Source organism: Pteropus alecto, unplaced genomic scaffold (genome assembly GCF_000325575.1).
Source record: "Pteropus alecto unplaced genomic scaffold, ASM32557v1 scaffold13, whole genome shotgun sequence".
NCBI lineage: Eukaryota > Metazoa > Chordata > Mammalia > Chiroptera > Pteropodidae > Pteropus > Pteropus alecto.
Genome location: NW_006434373.1, coordinates 11,776,479 through 11,796,234, shown reverse-complemented (window position 1 = coordinate 11,796,234; position 19,756 = coordinate 11,776,479). Strand labels below are relative to the sequence as shown.

The window sequence follows — 19,756 nt, the reverse complement described above, 5'->3', positions numbered from 1 at the left end:
TCTCGTTTACATCAGAAGAAGCTGAGTGAGGCTGCAGGCTTCGGGCTGGGCGTGTGCTCAGGCATGGCAACTGTGTCTTGAGGGAATCACCTTCCTTTTCTCTGTCTTATTTATTTTGAATGAATTTTGTGTCCCTTTTTATTTCTATTTCAGCCATCCTTGGGAATGTGCCCTTTTTGAAAAGCCACCCCAAGCCTTTTTTCCTTTTTGTCCTCGAGGGGTGAGATATACATTTAACTAAAGGTCTTGGAGGAAAATATGTCTTCCTTCCTTGTAAGTGTCCTGCTTCTCACTCCCGCTGGAATTACCCAGCGCTGGCAGTGGGGTCGTTCCCTTCGCCTGATTACAGTGATATCAGAAGGCCGACATGAGTTTCAGTGCTACTCTGTTTTTTTATTTTGCTCGAAGTGCACATAAGGGGACTAATGGTGGTGGTACCTAAATAAAATTTAATTGGCCATTTAAAAGCAGACAGGGGATATATTTGCCCGGAGCTGTATTAACTCCCTCTTAAGCAGCTGCAGCTTGAACCAGAATGAGAGGGAATTTCACAAGTTCACTCAGCTTTTTAAAAATAAGTCAATGTTTCTTTTTCCTTATCAGTGTTGCTTTTGGCTCCTTTTATTAGCGAAGTTTCTGAAATAGTATTTATGTCCACTCTGCATAGCCCTTTCTGTGTTTTATTTAACTTGAATGATAAATGGTGCTGTCAAGGTCTAGCCTCAGGAGGTTAAATTAAAGGCTATTTTAATAGATTAAAACTTTTTTCATAAATCATTTCAGCTCAATACTGCCTGCCTGCCTTTTTAGCTTTTTAGAAACAAAGAGTAGAATTTAAATGTTGGCCCGAAATATTTGTGTGTGCCCCTTTTAACTTTAGACGCTTCTGATCAAAGTCAGTTCTGTAGCTCTAAAATGATGGCAGGAATTCTTTAACAGCTGTTTGCTATTTTCTCCCTAAAAAAAGAACCACTCAGTAGAACCTAATAAATAAAAAGAATAAACTAATTGAGGAGGTCTGTATCTGACATTAAAATGGACAACATTCTGAGAAAACATAGGGAGTTTGAGAAGCTGCTTATTTCTCTTTCTCTTTTAAATGGAGATAATAAATTTTCTTAATTATAAGAAACAGTATTCAAGGGGACTGTGTAGGACCTTGGATCCTGGCTTCATCATTTACTAGCCGTGTGGCCCTAGACAAGCAGATAACCATTCCCAGCTTATTTGTCTCTAAGGAGACTACCTGCTTCATGCCGCCAAGGGGAAACTCAGATGAAATTCCTTTTGTACAAATATCTGGCAGAGCCCTGGACAGATATTGGGTTCTCATAAAAGTTAGTTAGTTTTCTTTCATTCTAAGCTTTAGTTTCATTATTTTTCTTTAACAGAATTGAGACCCTGCTTTCATTGTAGAGCTGTTGGGTAGGCGAAATGAAAAATGGAAAGCATATGAAAGCACTTTAAAATAAAAAATTGCATATTTGTGTCAGGTGGAGTGATTCTTTCCCGTTCCGCGCCCCCAACCCCCACCCCTCAGCTTTTTGTATTGTCTCACATTAGACTTGAGCTTTCTAAAATAGAGATGTACCCCAGGTGGTTTTCGGAGGTCTGTAAGAATGAAGTACCACTTGGACAGTTGTGTTGGATTCTCAATTTCTGACAAGTACATTTACTTCCTTTTTTAAACATGTGCACACACACACACATACACATCTGTAGCTTTTCTGAACTTCAGATAGGTACGCACGCGCGCACACACACACACACACACACACATCTGTAGCTTTTCTGAACTTCAGATAGGTTTTAAAATTGAGGGGTGTTCTTGTAGCTTAAAATTTTTATGTGCATTTGTGCTTTGCTGAATTCTTGGTTTCTGTTTACTTGCCTCCAAACTTCTCCATTTTCCTAGAGCCAGGATTTTTCTAGGAGAACCTTGCCATCCACTGGCACAGACCAGACGCTGGGTTTCAGGGCCAGTCAGGGCAGCTCTTCACAGTGTGGGTTCCGTGGGCCCATTTGAAGGGAGCACTTCAATGGCTTAGACACTCCTGTTTGCATGTTTATCTGAAACATATTGACATGCAAATAAGACTGATCTTTAAATTCTGAGCTGTTCTTTATCATTCAGTTGTTTGTTACCTTCCATCACCTTGAACATTTGAGTTGGGCCTCATGATTTTAACTCCTAGGGAAAAATATGGAATGGGTTAATCAGTGTGATATCTTCTGTAGTAAAAATGATTGTATAAAAGAGCAATTTAAAAAGTCTTTAGTACTTTATATCTGAGTGAGAGCTTTGTAGGTTTATCTTTCCCCATTTATACAAACAGGAAGTTAACCTAGATACCCACAATGGAATTCTGTGGCTCTGGTGTTATTTTATGGAATGTGATCTTGGAAACATGATATGAGTTCCACAAATGTTTATGGACACTTGAGGCAAGGTGCTGCTGGTGATAAGAAAATGAATAAAAATAATGACTACCCTTTAAAAAATCCCTTGCTGTATACCACACATTGTGCTAAGTCTGTACATACATTATCTCACTGATGACTGGCTGATCAGTGACCCTATGAAATAGGCATGAACGACCCTGGTGAGGCTTAGAGTACATATGGAACTTGGTCTAGGTCATAGAGCTGGGGACAAGGAGCTGGGGTCCCAGACCACCACCTGCCCACATTTAAGCCTTGTTTTCCAGGTTCTGTTAGATGATCCTCAGACATAAGCCCTCAGAGAGAGTAACCCAGCATGTCAGTTGTGCTGGTCCCTCAGACAGATGCCAGTGATAGATGCTCTTATGCGGGTAGGATGTCGAACAGGGCTGAGTCGGAGGGAGGGACACCCAGTGACTGGAGGACTCGAAATGTCCTATAAACACGATGGAGACTGATCAGGGCCTCAGACAATGCCAGGAGCTAACAAACATTAGAGAAATGGAGGAGGTAGAATTAATAGGACGTGGCACCCAGGGAGTGGGAGAACACAGACTGTCAGGTTTACAACGTGAGTGGCTCTCTGCTGTCACAGAGGTCTAGGAAATGAACTGGCACTGGCCTTTCTGTGACAACTGTTACACTAGAAATAATGTCTTTAGATGACGTGAAAGGAGCATTGCTAATGTTGCTAGTAAAAGACATTGCCTTATTTTAGTCACGAAGAAGAATCTGTGGCTCTCTAAATGAACCTCCAGGGTTCATAGTGGTTATATAAATTGTACAAACAGGAAGTATCAGATGGAGGTTGACTGTTTGGTTTCCATTTATATTAGGAAAATTATATTTACTCTTTGCATTTCAATTTCCTTGTCATCCAAAAGCTAGTGTTTAGCATGCCATACCTAAGTGATGGCCACGCTGGGAAAACATTTAAATTCGGCATCTTCAGCAGACTCTGTTCAAAATCGTTGGAAAGGAATGGGGTGATTGCTTTCATTTACTTGATTAATTTTGATACAGTTTACTTATGAGGTGTACTATAAAGTTCATTTGGCTATTGTGTAATCTTCCAGTGGTCATTTGTCAGAATGCGCTTTTGTAAGCAAACAGAACTCAAACGTTCAGTTAGCTTTGGTCTAGACATAAGACTGAATGCCTGATGCATTGAAAAGCAAGACCAAAGAGCATTGGTTATTCGACTATCACAGCAATACCTTTTTCATCATTGAAATCTGTATGAGTTCTCTAGGGCTGCTGTAACAAAGTACCACAGTCTGAGGGGGGCGGGTCTTAAACAGCAGCAGTTTATCCTCTTACAGTTCTGGAGGCTAGAAGTCCAGGAAGAAGATGTTGGCAGGGTTGGTCCCTTCTGAGACAGAATCTGTTCCGTGCCTCTCCTAGTTTCTGGCGGTTTACTGGCAATCTCTGGTGTTCCTTGGTTTGTAGACTCAGCATCCCGGTCTCTGCCTCCATCTTTACATCGGGTGGGTGTTTGTCTCCAAATTTCCCCTTTTGATAAGGACACCAGTCATACGCAATTAGGGCGGACCCTAATGACCTCATTTTAGCTTGATTTTCTCTGTAAAGACCCCATTTCCAAGTAAGATCAGATTCCAAAGTACTAGGGGTGAAGACTTCAACGTATGAATTTGGGGGATACAACCTAACCCATAACAAAAGCATATTTAGCATTGTAAAAATGAGGGGGAAAGAACATTTCATTGTGAGCCTCAAGGCTTTCTCTCAACACATTTCTCCTTGAAATAAAGCAGTTTAGTCTTTGTTCTCACTGTAAATTTTGTAGACCTATTTCCTTGGTATTTTTTTTGGGGGGGGTAATGCTTAAAGCTCATTGTGTATAAAACTCTCTCTGATAATTTAAAACATTCCTCAATTTCTGGTTCTAAGCATGTGTCCCTTAACTAGGAACAGCAGAAAATGAGAAAAGGCATGTGGCTGATCTTCTCACACAGTACAGGGGACATGGAATGTGATAGATGTCCAATATAAATATTTGGTAACAGTTTTATGAAAGTCCGGTGTTTGAGATATTTTTCCAGTGCTGGCGTTGAGCTGATTTTCTGAATCCTGGCCGATCTGGCTCTCTATCTTGTCCCTCCCATTACATCTGTCCTTCACCTTCATAGTGACCCCCACTCCCTTGACCCTCTTCTCTCGGGCACCTGACCCCGATTGATTCCGTGCTCTCTGTTCCCATCTCAGTGATTTATTGTTTAGGACACCCAGCCTTTGTCAGCACCGCAGCTTCTCCCTTGCTTTGCTGTGATTCTGGCAACAGCCATGGCTCCTTTCTTCTCTGCTGCTCCATCCAGGCAATTAAGAGCTGATGGAAAAAATTATACTACAGCACAGATTGTTGCCACTGTTAATTTACTAACTCACATCTCACCTGGTCCTCAAGGCGTCCCAGCTGCTCTAACAGACTGTCCTTGGTCACCGCTTTCCTGTGTCCCACGGTGGCGCTTGCAGACTTTCCAGTCCTTTCAGATCCTCTTACTCCTGCAGCCCCACCGGACAGGTTCACAGCAGGAAACAAATGGTACGTACCCTCACAAGGTTTTACCTGGAAATAATTTGCCGACAGGACAGTTCATAGAAGTGTGGACAGGAAGAGTTCAGGAAACCAATAAGAGACATGAAGCAGCAGCGGGAAGCTGTTATTGCCCTTAGTCTTAAAGGGGCAGGGAGAGATGCTGCTTCTCAACCTCCCCCGACTAACCCAGCCAGAAGCCGGGGAGTACAAGTGAGCTAAGGCGGGCAGTCTGTGGAGGCCAGCCAGCAGGGGCAGTGAGAACGTAGGCAGGGCGCCCTTTCTCTTAGGAGATGACCAACACTCCTACCCCACAGAGAAAACTAAGGCCAGCAGACAGGGGCTCCCTCAAGGTCATCCTCTAAAACTTATGCTTGTCTCTCTTCTTCTGTCGTCACTTCCCCCCTGCAGTGTCAGTGGATGGGCTCCTCTCTACACCACTGACCTCTGTCCTTTACCCCGTCTCCCGCAGAACATTGCTTCACATATAGGCACCACCAACAAAAAAATACTTTATTCACATATAAATTCGATGATTCATGGACAGGCTTTAATTTGTAGACAGCTTTCTCAGTAGAATCTAAATGATGAAGAAAAATAAACCAGACGGGTGTGTAGTAGTTCTCGCAGGCATATCCTGAATATACGAGTCGAAATAAAACTTAGGTATTATTGTTAGTCATCGTATCATCCCTTAGCCTGATTTAATTATTTCATTATTTTTTAAGTGCCAGGATGACATTTTATTAGAGCTGTTACATGGAACGTCTGGTTTCTTAATACAGCACTGAGAATTACTCCTTCCTTTTATTAGCTGGGGTTCAGTTGTATTTAATAGCTCGCTGCACCCAGGTAGATTACAGTGATGACTGGAGTTCCTGTGTGCTGACCACGTGAGGAAGCGCCTGCCCTCGCCCCGCTGCCCTGCTCGGTCTCCTGGTATGTTGAGCCCTCACCCATTATTCACATCGAAAGAAGAAAACCTTCATTCCCAGCAAAGTCTTCGTGTTTCCTGTGAACTTTCTGAACTCTAATTAGAGAAAAAGACGATTTCTTTCCCCTACCTTTCTATTCCAAGGGCAGTTTCTCTAAGATGGGCTTTTCTGTTAGTGCCCACCACTGCCTTCTCTGAAGCTTCCAAAAGGCACATGATAGTCTTAGAAAATAAAGTCTTAATTTCCTCCAGAAAACTGGTTCAACAAAAACCGAGACACTGCCAGCAGCCCTTCGGCGTCCTGCCATCCTGGGGCCATTCTGAGAGAGGTTTCGTGTGGGTACAAGTCGCATTGCTTAGTTTCCAAACTTATTTTTCCCCTCTGGCTCCAAAAATGCTTGACTAAGGGGCCAGGGGAATTGGTTTCATTTTTGGTCATTGTTTGGTGGTACACATGGTTCTAGACTAAAGCAAGTTCTTTTTCTCTGTGCCCTGTACCCACATGAACGTTGGAGCCGTCGGTAATGTTTTAAGTCCTACTGGCCACACTTTCCGCTGCAGCATCAAGGTGACACTTCAGTTGCAGTCCATTCTCCTGGGCTTCTCCCTCCCTTACCGACCCAGTTTGACATTTGTTGAAATACAGGTATTAGTTTGCTAGGGCTGCTGTAACAAAGTACCGGAGCTGGGGCAGCTTAAACAGAAATTTATTATCAGAGTTCTGGAGGCTGAAAGTCTGAGATCACGGTGTCGGCAGGGTTGATTGTTTCTGAGGCTGTGAGGGAGAATCTGTTCCATGCCACTTCTCAGCGTCTGGTGGTTTGCTGGCAATCCCTGGTGTTCTGTGGCTTGTAGATGTATCTGCCAATCTGTGTGTGTGTGTGTGTGTCTGTCTGTGTGTGTGTGTGTGTGTCTGTCTGTCTCCCGGTTTCTTTTATAATGCCAGTCATATTGGTTTAGGGCCCACCCTAATGACCTCATCTTAACTCGATCACCTGCAAAGACCCTACTTCCAAATAAGGTCACAGTTCCACATATACACATAGTAGCTTTCATTGTTTGATTTCTTTATGAAACATTTGAGAAGTGGTCGGGCCTTTTGCTGCTGTGACTTTTAGCTGTGCAACTTATGTATGCAGTTTTTTGTTTTGGTTCCTTTGGAGCACAATGTAGATTGAGGCATTTTCCCAGTAAGTGAAGGAGACCTGTATCTCCCAAAACTCTTAAATCACATACATAATTAAAACGAGACCTGTAGTATGGACAGCCGTATTAGATGAGCAGTCTTGGCTGATTCAATCAAGTGAACTGTAGAAGTGGGTTGGTTCTGAGTAATTTTTCTTCCTTCCTCAGCATTTTTCAGTGAGTCTGTAATGGGAGAGTGACAGCTTGAAAGTCACTGTGTCGTACCTCCCAACATCATCCTCTTGCGTTTCTAGCATCATTCACTCTGATTCTGGCAAATATCCCTTCTTTTGCTGTGTTAGTCCAGGTTGTAAAAATAAGCCTTCCCTGTTATCTCAGCATTCCCTGTCTTCAAACAGATATGCCAAAGAACATCGCTCATCATTAGAGAAATGCAAATTAAACCCCCAATAAGATATCACCTCTCACCCATTAGGATGGTTGTTATCAAAAACCAGAAAATAAGTGTCGATGCGGATGGGGAGAAATTGAAACTCTGTAGCCAGTAGGTGGGATTGTAAAATGGCAGCCATTTTGGAAAATATTATGGCGGTTCCTTCAAAAATTAAACATAGAATTACTAAATGATCCAGCAGTCTCACTTCTGGGCATATATTCAAAATCATCGAAATCAAGATCTTGAAGAGATTTATACACCATGTTCATTACAGCATTATTTACTCTAACCAGGAGGTAGAAGCAACCCAAATGTGTGTCGAGAATGAATGGGTAACGTGGGATATACAAGCTTTTTGGAATATGACTCAATTTTAAAAGGAAGGAAATGCTACGTCATGGATGAACCCTGAAGACATTATGTTAAGTGAAATAAGCCAGTCACAAAAAGACAAATAATATTCGAGTCCATCTACATGAGATACCAAGGGTAGTCAGATTCTTCCGAAGTAGAATGCTGGTTGCCAGGGGCTGGGGCGGGGGACATGGAAAGTTATTGTTTAATGCGAATGTAGTTTCAGTTTTCCAATATGAAGTTCTGGAGGTCTGTGTGAATATATACTTAACACTACTGAGCTATATACTTAAAAATGGTTAAGATAGGAAATTTTATGTTATATGGGATTTTTTTTTTAACTACAATAAAAAAAAAGACACTAGTTAAAATAGCCACAGCTGATTTCAGCTCTTGAAAAATAGTCTAGATCTTCATTTCTACTACATTGTGCTTTGGTCAAATCCTGACAGTGTAAAGCAGATTTTCAGGGATGTGGGGATAGATTCAACTTTTAGGTAAAAATTGGAGGAGGGAAAATTTCACTTAAACTAAAAAACTACCTTATAAGTATTGTGACTTTAGCTCTGTAGATGACTGATAAAGGGGCTTTGAGGACATCCAAGGTAGCATTTAAATTTCACCAGCATTCAGGGCATCATTGGGTGTTTATCTCCTGTTTATATAACATTAGTTAACATTTTATGGCTCTTGCCTCCCAGAGAGATGTTAAATTAAGGCTAGAACTAGTTTTTTTGTGACCTCCATAGGTGCTAATATGTTTGCCTCACATACCAGGAATAAATAGTTAATAGATCTTCTTTGTTCATTGATCTACTTGTGGGACTTTTAGCAAATCACTTAATTCTAAGAGTCCGTTTACTTCCAGTCGCTTGCTTTGCTGGGTTTTAGGTTATCTAATGATTGAGAATATTTTGCAAAGACAAAATTTCGAGATTGAGAATATTTTGCAAAGACAAAATTTCAAGATGATATTGAAGTTAAGGTGTTATGCATTCATTATTTTCTGGTAATTTCTGTGTGAATTGGCCAGCTGAATGAGATTCTTATAACCTCAGAAACTGAATCTTTTAATATCACATAAAACGTATCTTTCAGGTAAGCAGGCCAAGTAGTATCTCTCTGCTGCACGTGGCAAATAGATCTGCAATTAAATACTGTTTTTGAGTCAAGTATCACATTCCAAGCAGAGAGCTGCCGAGACATATCATTTGGACCTTGCTCTAATTAATTCCCTGCAAATGATTAATTTTCTACTCTTTGCCCTGACCACATGTTCTCCTCTGCAAAGACTCATTTGACAGTGAAGATGAAACAAGTCAAAATGGTATTTATTATGCTTTTGTTATAGCATTTGGAAACCTGTAGCCAAGAATCATTTACAAGCAATTTTTAATTTGTGTCCCAAAGGATAGCATTTGGGTAGATTTTCCCATTACGAAATTTTTTCCTACTTATATTTTATTCACAACTCGAGGTCTCTGAATGAGTCTAAAATATTAACTTATGGCAGCAACAGGGCATGCAGCATAATCTAAGAAGCATTTTTCTTAGAGGGTAAGGTCACAGCAGAGCATATAGTAAAAACTGCAAGGGACGTGTCAGCAACATGAGTAGAAAGCTTGTGGGACTTGCAGTATCTCACCTGAGTTACTTAGACATCATTTGTTTCTGTTGTATTGGCTGTTATAGAGAAGTGGATAAATAAAAAGTAAATTCAGTATATAATTTTAGTGAATGAGTGTTTTAAGAATTATTCAGGAAAGAAAAAAAGCATTATTTAAAATCCAAGTTATGTTGATATATAATGACATTTCCTAGCAAATTTACATGATGGTCGCTGGCCATGCCCAAGAGCCAGGGAGCCATGGAAGAAATGAGTCATTGCCTCTTCAAAGAACTTGGTATGCCCCACTGCACGAGGAGAGGGAGAGAGGGAAAAAGGGAGAGAGTGTGAAGGAGGGGAGAGAGAGAGAGAGAAAGAGAGAAAAATTGGAGCATTGCTGAAAAAGATATTGTCTATGAAGCTGCCGTAGTAGCTCATTTTAATAATTTCTTGTTAACAAGATGACTTTGAGCATTAGAGGTTTTGGTATCTTTGAAAAGATTATGGGGTTTAGTGAGAACCAGAGAAACATCTGATCTTTAAGAGAAATTAACTCTAAAACCTTAATACTTACCCCTAAAGCAATGTGCTTTCATTGTAGAAAATTGGGAAAATACATACATTAAAAAAAAAAAAGCTCCTATCATCCAACCAGACAAAGGTATTGATATTTTATGGTATTCCCAGTTGTTTTACATATTTTCTTGTCTTTGGGTTGTAAGCAACAGAAAGTGATTCTGGCTAATGTAAATAAAGAGGGGGGCTTGTTGGAAGGTCATTGGGGCAACTCCCTGTGGCCAAATAGCATGGCCTGGAATTGTGAGACAGGCAACCACCCCGTTTGTCTTTTAGAATCTTTTTACAGAATTGGAACATATACATATTGGGTGTTCCTCATTCTATACACATTGGAAAACATACTGCTACTGGTGGATGGAGGGAGTCTCAGAAAGAACCTAAGAGGATAGGAGGTGCACACAGAGAAATTACCTCCAGCTTGTCAGCAGCCCTGTGATAACAGAGAATGGGTTAGCAGTTCACTGCGATGGGCTTGGGAAGCAAGGAGAACCCCCAAATACTTAACCCCCAAATACTTCCTGGGCCACGCCGATATTTAGAAGACACAAAATTGCATTCTTAAGAACTGGACCAGGAAGGGATAGAAAGGTGATATTAGAAAAATAAAATCCTGCACAAGCTTATTGTCAACTAGGGGAGGGAGACAGAAGCAATAGAGCAGTTTATAGGGCAACATGTAGGTTTTTATATTTAGATGCTATTATGTAACCCATTTTTATTTTATTCATAGGATTCATAAAGGGACCAGAGTGTTTTTCTTTCTCATAGAGAATAAAATATCCACCTTAAAACTTGCCCTTTGACTTAGTCTTTTGTTTAACGACTATGAATCTTCAAAGCCTTATTATTTTTCCTTCACATTGTCTCGCTTTCCCATTTATGTCTTCTTTGTTGCAAACCACAGTTTGTTAGCAGTAACTTCTGATTTCATTTATTATGATGTTGGAGGAGAACTGTTGGGGTTCGTAGGAAAAAAATCTTTATCAGAAGTAGTTTTCAGATTTCCATGCTGTGAAGGTAGATTTCTTAAATGGACACTAGTGTGCCTGATTAGTAAGGCTTGTAAAGATCCTTACAAACTACGTTGCTACTGAGAACACAGTGGTTGGAAACTATATTTAGATAGTATTGTCCGATATTCCCTGAAAAGGACCATAATAGTTTCCTTGCCTACAGAAGGTCAAGTGAGGACCCCACGAAGGCCTCTGTTTGCAGGTCTGAGTGTCCTCCTAGGCCCGATGCTGGCAAATTTGTGGTTCTAAATGAGCCGTTTGCTGTGCGTTTAACCCTCTGGCCCAGTGAGTGCATTTTTCTTAGCAAGGTACAGATGGTTGAGGGCATTGGCCAAGCATCTTGTTCAGCCCATGTTGCTTTCTTTTTTGTTTATATAGAGTTCTTTGTTGAAATAAAGGAGTTGTTTAAAGATGGGGTGGTGTTAATAACATCCTTTTCCTCTAAGTTCAGAACCAAATGACAAGAACGCACACCATTTACCAAACCAATCACGATGTGAGCTCTGTGACTGATAAACGCCAGACTTAGGTGCTGGCCCGCTGAGCTGATGGCTGTGCCCTGGGTCAGACAAACTCACCACCCAGTCCCTGGCATATAGATGGGGCAACCACATGTGCCCTCAAGGTGAGAACATTCCACACTGTGTATACTCTGTCAGTAGGCAGGACTGACCAGATGGTAAAGGTCTGAGCAGGAAGGCCCAGCTCCTTCCTCCACGTTCACCTATCAGATGGATAAAACCCCACCTCAGGAAAGGAACGAGTGAGGGGTGAGGGGAAAGGCCAGGAGGGTTCCGATAAGGAAATTGTTTGTTGTTGTAGGTATGGTAGGAAGATTCTGTACATCGTCAGAAGTTTGATTTCTTGGGGGAAATTGAAAAGCCCTGGGACTTGCTCACTCCTTAATTCAGTTAAGAAGTTCTGAATTCCTAAGGAATATTTTTACTTCCTTTTAAACTTCAAAGATTGTGGTGAAGGAATGACAGGGATTCTGACTTTATAGCGTTATATGTCAGTTATTTGGTATCTCATGCTAGTGCTTAGATCTCAGATGTTACTTAGAGATTCCTCTCCAGTAAAAGTGCCCCGCTTATCTCAGGAAGGTTCTGTCAGTTCCAAGGACTCTTCTCTTACATATTTCCTTTTCTAGTCAGAAATTGGAAAGTTGCAGAAAGTTATCTCACATCTTCACTTGGTGTGAGTAAATATGTCTACATCTGACTCAGGATTTCTTCCCCATTCAGGAAAAAGTTGATGTTTGCAACCAAGTTGTCAGTTTACTAAGCTTTCATTTTCTTCCAGTAAGACTTACTTTGCATTAGTATGTTGGCTGAGTCCTGCAGTTTTTCACCCTCTGCAGGGTAACTGTTTCTTAAAGGAAACCAGCCTCGGCTCGCTGACATCTTTCAATAGTCTGAGTGTTGACTTCCTTTCACCTCATCTCACCTTCGTTCTCGATCCTCCTTCTTAGATGTTGAACTTTCGGACACTCTCAGACCAAGGAGGCTGGACATTATTGGATAGTCTTTGAGGCAAGCTGGCCTGGGTAAATGGCTTAGTGGCCACTGTTGGTCTTGAAACCAAATTGTTTATTTTTACATTTAGAGCTAGAACTTTAATCCATCTAAAAGTTTTTCTTGTATCTAGTTTAAGATGGAAAAGCTATTTGTTTTCTTCCAAATGGATAAGTAAGCCAGCACCATTTATTTAAAAAAAGCATTCTAAACCAAATTCCAAATACTTAAAATGAATTTTAAAAAATGCAAGAGATACTCTATTATAGAAAACTGGAAAACATAGAAACATAGGAAAGAGAGACCACCATAGTATAAGTTAACCTGTCAGAGAGTAGAAAATACTTAGAAATGAATTTAACTAGGAGATAACATGTCTGATAAGTAAAACTTTATGGAAGGAATTAAAAACAAGATCTAAATATGGAAGAACATACCATACTCCTGGACGGGAAGACAGTATCATAAAATATTCTCTCCAAAGGAATTTACACATTTTATGCCCTTGCAATCAAAGCATCACTTTTTAGGATGTGGGGAATATGATTTTAAGTTCATGTGGGAGAATAAATGTGTGAGAATCACCAAGATGTTTTTAAAATATGTAAAATGGTATTTGCTCTTTCAGATGTTAAGAATTTTAGAGCCATTATAATTAAAACAGCAGGTACTGGCACAGAAATAGAATGAAGAGTCGTCGTACATATGGGAAATTATATATGGTAAAATGCATTTAAATCGGTGGGAAAAGAGTGGCTCATATAATAAATGGTGCTGGCTTAGCTATCCATTTGGAAGAAAATACAGCTTTTCCATCTTAAACCAGATATAAGAAAAACTTTCAGAAGGATTAAAGTTCTTGTGCTAAATATAAAAATAAAACATTAAGAAAACATTTGGTAAACTATTTATATAGCCCTTAGATTATACAGGAAACTCTGAGTCCATAAGGGAAAAGATGAGTAATATATACCTGTTAATTAATTAATTCATTCACTTTGCCAGAGATACACCAGCTTCAACCTGATATGACCATCTCCACACCCAAAACCCACACTCACACCCAGGCTAATTTTTAGCTAGGACACATCGATATGGTCAAATCAGTTTATAATAATTACTTTTCCAGGTTATAAACTTTTCATAAACACCACTTTTAATGTCAGTTAAACGTTTTGCACGATTATTCTTAGACACTTGGGGAAATTGAAGTTGATATATTAGCCCTACAATTACTAAAATTCCATTTGTAACTGCAAAATTACAGCTAAACCTTGGAGCCAGTCAAGTGGATGGTAGGTTTGAGAATTAAAACCCCTTTAGACTTAAGAACTAATGTTGTCCCCCCACCTCCGCCCAGGTATCCTGGGTACCTCACTTCATAATTTTTGTTTTTCTGGATAGTAGAGTTTTTTCTAGAGAGAGTGTACTCAGAGCATCCTCCACTTACCATGACCTTTTTATACAATAGACTTTTCCACTGTCTGGGCTTTGTCCAGCCTGATTTTTAAATTCTGTCTATTCTTGCAGTCTACTTTGTGTTCCACATTAATAATCTAGTTTCATACTGGGGTTCTGATTAAAGGAAAAAAGGAGAATTAATACGCGCCTATTTATTCTAAAATGTCTGTTTAGACATGTAAGATTGTGCTGCTTTATGGAGAGCTTATTTGGGGAAGATGGATGAGTAAGGGTAGTGGGAGGGAGGGGCAGGAATAGGCCACACAGAGGAATGGGTTGGACAGTACTCGTTATTTACACCCCCTAATTCTCAGAATAATGAAAACACTCATAAAACTATGCATGTATATACACATATATGCATTCATATTTGTATCATATTTGAAAATGTAAGCCCTAACTACTTGGCACTGTTCCTTAAAAGTAACAAGCAGTCGTATTTTCAGTTACACATTAGTGAAATTCAGATTCTGTGTAGGCATCCAAAGGAATGTTACTTAATGGGAGAGGAATGGGGAAAGAAAGAGAAGTCAGAACATGTACTCGCCTCTTGGTTTGAGGGAGAGGCAGGAGAGGGGTGATCCTCTAATTCTGGTTTGATCTCTGGTTTTCTGTGTGCTCAAACTCTTTGGCTCATTTCCACATAGGAGGGGAATATCCCGCTCCATATCAGTCTCAGCAACAGAGTTACTTCTGCCCACCTCACACTGCAGGTCCCTGGCCCCATCACCTTCTCTGCTGTTCCCTTCTTCCCATACCTTTCTGGATGGCAGCACGCCCTGTCTCATTGCTCTGGAGGAGCGATCCCCAGTACAGAAGCCCAAAGGACCACGAATCAAGTCCCTTCCTCGTCTGCTAACTTCAGTTCCTGGGGGACGTTGTTCTTCTTACTTGTGCCCATGAGACATGTTTGGCAGGGAGTGCCCAGTTCTCGCGTGCCACACTGCCTATGTTCTTCTTCTTTCTATGGGCTGAGCATATTCTTTGTCAACTGCCTGGGAAGTATCTTTCTCTTGAATTTACTCTAAATTATTTTTCTTTAACCTTTCTTCTTTTTCACCTTTCTGGGATGAAGCCTCCTTTTTTTCTTTCTATAACATAGGAAGTCATTGGAAGAGAAATTTGTCTTTACTGAAGGTGGAAGACAGCCTACTCATTTATTTTCTTCACCTTCCATACTGCAGCCTTTGCTCCAAGGGGCAGGGGTGAGAACCTGTGCAAGAGTGTTGCACACGTGTATTCCAAGGCTCAGACTGGGGAGAGTGGGTTTTGGTGCCAAGTCGCGAAAGCACCATGTCAATGTTTCTAGGTGATGATGGAGACAAGCAGGCCCACTACCAGGAGAGACTGTGGCATCTCTTTGCCTGCAGAGCTTTCAGAGTGCCAGCACCCCTCTGTGTGGGGTGGCAGAGGAGCCCTTTTGGGCAAAGTCAAGGCATGGAATTGAGAACGGTTTGAGCCGGCTCTTCTGCAGTTAGCACTAGGAGGGTACAGAAAACTTCGTCTGGTGTCTTAAGTGTCTGATAGCCATTAATTAAACTCTTTGGCTTTTAAGAACACTTCAGTGTGTTAAGTAATAAGAATTTAGAATCTTCCATGTTGAAATGGGGGTTCCACGAGGACATGGCAGACCTCTCAGAACTCAAAGCAATATTTGAACCTGACTTTCTCCCACATTTTAGGAGAATAGCTGGGTTTGGACTTCGTGCTCCTCTGTGCTCAGTCCTCCTGTCCTCTCTGCCCTCCCTCAGGTCCTTAGCACCTGGGGACAGAAACACCCGGGCTCAGCTGGTCAGAAGATCTGTTCGTGAATTTTTCTCCATATGTAGACGAGGACCATCCATCCTGGTCCTGACCCAGTTCCTCTGGTGATTCTTGGTGCTTAGTGCCATTCTTGGAGTCCCCTGTTCTCTGTTTCAGGCCTCTGCTTTCTTCCCAGTTTACCAATCCAACTAAAAAGATCAGTTAACAATTATATCTAGCATTGTTAGTTTTCAGTGGTAGAGTTTGTCCAGGATGGCCGGTCTACAGTATGCTAGAAAATGAAATTCTTCGTTTCCTTGGAGTAACTTTGAACAGCAGCAACAAGGAAACAATAAAATGCTCTCTGAAGTGGACTATGCTACTGTTTGCACATGGCGTGTTATCCTTACAGGTGTGTGTGTGAGAGAGAACTGTTAGGCCGTCAGACAAGGAAGTATTCTTTACGCTGACTTACCTCAATCTATTTCCGAATAGCATTAAAATTTACTCATAATTTTTACATTTGGCTTTTAGCATGATTAACGTTTCTGTCAGAATGGTGTTTTAAGTTGTCCTGTGCAGCGATTTCTCACAGCCTGGGTGTTTAGGGCCGCCAGTGTCTTGTTCTCAGTGTCTGAGCTTCTGTGTTCTTTGATTCTCTTGGGCTGTCTCTGATTTACTCTAATTACCATTTGGGCTTTTAAAAACATGGCATTTGCTTCTCTGTGAGCAGGTCACTGCCTAGAACGGGGCATGCTCGTTGTAAGCGGGGGTCCGGTGGTGGCAGTGACTGTCTCCTCCTACCCCCACCCTGGCTCCCATTGGCTGAGCCTGGCAAGTGTGCTGGTTCTCAGCCTGTTTTCTCTCTAATCCTTATGCAACTTTTTAAATGGGTGATATTATCCCAGTTTTGCTAATCTTCTCTGTATCGTTCCAGTTTTAGTATATGTGCTGCCGAAGCGAGCACCCAGTTTTGCAAATAATGAAACTTGCCAAATCTGTTTATATCAGTTGGGGTTGTCAAGAGAAATAGAACCAATAGGATGTGTGTATATGTATTATATAGAAAAGATTCATTGTAAGGAATCGGCTCACGTGGTGTATGGAGGCTGACAAGTCCCAAGATCTGCAGGTGAATCGGCGAGCTGGAGAATCGGGAGACCCATTGGTGTTAATTCCGATCCAAAGGCCAGCAGGCTTGAGACCCAGGAAGAGCCAATGTTTCAGTTTGAATTCTGACATCAGGACGTAAGCTGATGTCTAGGTCAGAAGGCAGGCAGGCAGACGTGGGAGATTCCTTCTTTCTTGGGGAAGGGTCAGCCTTTTTAGTCTAATCAGGCCTTCAGCCGATTGGGTGAGACCCACCCACATCAGGGGTAATATAAATCTGCTTACGTACAACACCTACAAAGATAGGCCAGAGAATGTTTAAAACCAAATATTTAGTTTTTAAAAAGTAGAACAAATAGTATTTGATATATTAGGATAATATATTGATATATTATCAATATTCTGACATTTCCTATACCAATTTGCTGATAAAAAGATCATTTGCTGGAATCAGTCTCATATGTTTTAAAAAGAAATGAATATGAACTATTAGCCTAAGATGTAGCTCAAAGATTTTGTAGTGTTTCTTTGAAAGTACGTAACAAAACAGCTTCATTTCGAGATAGCAGACTGACCTGGGAAGTTCGACTGAGCCCATCTTTCCGTGTGTGACCAAATACTCTGAAACATCTCCAGCCTCTCTTCTTTGATATTTTCTAAACGCTTTGGATTGGTAATAATGCTTTTCCTAAGCCAGGAGTAGTAATATCTTTCGATTCTAATAATATCAAACAAAAGACATTTCATTATGTTACCTAGAAGCTAGACACTGCTAACTAGCCTTCTTCCCATGCCCCTCACTGTGTAATGAAAAGTGGATGAAACATTTTGGGTCCCTTGACTTGAATGCCTTTAACTGCTCGGTGGATTTCTGTCTTGGTTTCAGAGTGGAAGGGGACATAGTTTTGGTGGCTAGCATTTAGAGAGAAGGTTGCATTTATTCGTGGTCCTGGAATGAGCCATTATGCATAAATATATAAAAACTTTCTTTTTGTTATTAATTGATTGGTTTCTAAAGTGCTTGTTTATTTCCCCGTAAACTTACCGTTTTGTAATAGTGATCATACTATTCTGAATGTAATCTGTTTGAGATAGTTCTGAGGTGGTGTTATGAAGTACGTATTGGAGACTATACTTTGAGTATATTGGTTTACAGAAACTGCCTAAATGAAATGATCACTATTAGGTATCTTTTTAGTAATTTTTTTTTAATTGTTGGGCTCTGTGGCAACTGTGTCTGTTTTTGTTCACTGTTGTGTCCCACTCCTTAGGACCGTGCATGGGATGTAGATACCATGTTAGTTTTCTGCAGCCGCCGTAACAGTACTACAAATTATGGGGCTTAAACAAAATTTATTGTCTCACCGTTCTGGAGGTTAGAAGTCTGAGATCAAGGCGTTGGTAGGGCCATGCTCCCTCTGAAGGCACGAGGGAAGGATTTGTTCCGCGTCTCCCTCCTTACCTTTGGCTTGTGGAGGCAAAGCTCCATTCGTGACAAGGCGTTCCCCCTGTGTGAACATGTGTTAGAATTTCCCCTTTTCATAAGGACGCCAGTTGTACTGGATGGGGGCCCATCCTACTCCAGCATGACCTCATCTTAACTAATTATATCTGCAGTGACCCTATTTCCAAATAAGGTCACATTCTGAGGTCTTGGAGTTAGGACTTCAGCATATGAATATTGGGGAGACACAATTCAATCCGTAAGAGGAACCTAAGGTTAAACAAGGTTATAAAGGTGGAGCCCTGATCCGACAGGGTTAGTGTCCTTGTAAGAGGCACCAGAGAGCTTGCTCGCTCTTTCTCCACCATATGAGGACACAGCAGGAAGGCAGCTTTCTGCCAGCCACGAAGAGAGCTCTCATCAGGAACCAAACCCGCTGGTACCTTGATATTGGACTTCCCAGCCTCCAGAACTGTGAGAAATAAATTGTTGCCGTTGAAGCCACCCAGTCTGTGGTATTTTGATACAGCAGCCCGAGCAGACTAATACAATATATGAACAGAAAAATATTTTTTTAAAATAGCTTACTGCTTAATAATAACTAAAATGTTCACAATAGTATCTTGTACTTACAGAGCCAGGTACTGTTCTAAGCTCTCAGAGAGGTACTACTCTTATACCGATTTTACAGACATGAAAAATCTGGTGCCCAGGGGTTAAGCAACTTGCTCAAGGCCACACAGCTGGCAGTGAGGGAGTCACGTGGACTCTAGCGTTTGGCTCGAGTCGCCATTCATGTTCTTTACCTTCGGGCTTGCTCAGCTGTGTAGCATAGCCGCACAGAATTTCAGACCCCTTAATGTCAGCGTCAGTTTTATGAGAACTTTCTGTGGTCCTCCAATCTAGTGCTCCCAGAGCCGCATTTACAGTCGTATGAACCCCATTACACTACCCATGCTGTTCACCCCGTGGAATCCAGTGTAATATTCCCATAGAAATGAAAAATCCTAAAAAAGCCACAGTGAGTTGGCAGGCACTCTCTGAGGAGAAATTCTGCTACAGTAATTTGTGCATAACCTTTTGCTTATGCTTGATATATCTAATTTAAAAGAACTCCTGGGAATGTGGGAAAGGGAGCTAAACTCGTACTGGAAAGGAAGGAGAAACTGCCTCTACCCACAGGGGATGCCACTTGTGAGTGCCGTACCTGCATCCCAGGTAGGAAGATGAGCACGTGACAGCAATTTGGAATCGAGTGGTGTTTTTCCAGCCCACCCATTCCCCCTTTAAAAATAAATTTTAAAATTGCCAATTGTAGCCTCAAGAAACCCATATAATATAAAATTTATTATTTTAAGTGTACAGTAGTTTTAAGTGCATTTATATAGTTGTGTAACCAAGCTCCGGAACTTTTTCATCT

General features: G+C 41.1%; 1 protein-coding gene and 1 pseudogene across 1 annotated transcript in view; one reads left to right on the top strand and one right to left on the bottom strand.

The window, feature by feature from the left end:
- The window catches only part of FARP1 (FERM, ARH/RhoGEF and pleckstrin domain protein 1), a 225,755-nt gene that overhangs the window by 17,964 nt on the left and 188,035 nt on the right, over window positions 1-19,756 (top strand). The gene's annotated exons all lie outside the window — the stretch shown is intronic.
- LOC112477794 lies at window positions 16,487-16,749 on the bottom strand (annotated as a pseudogene).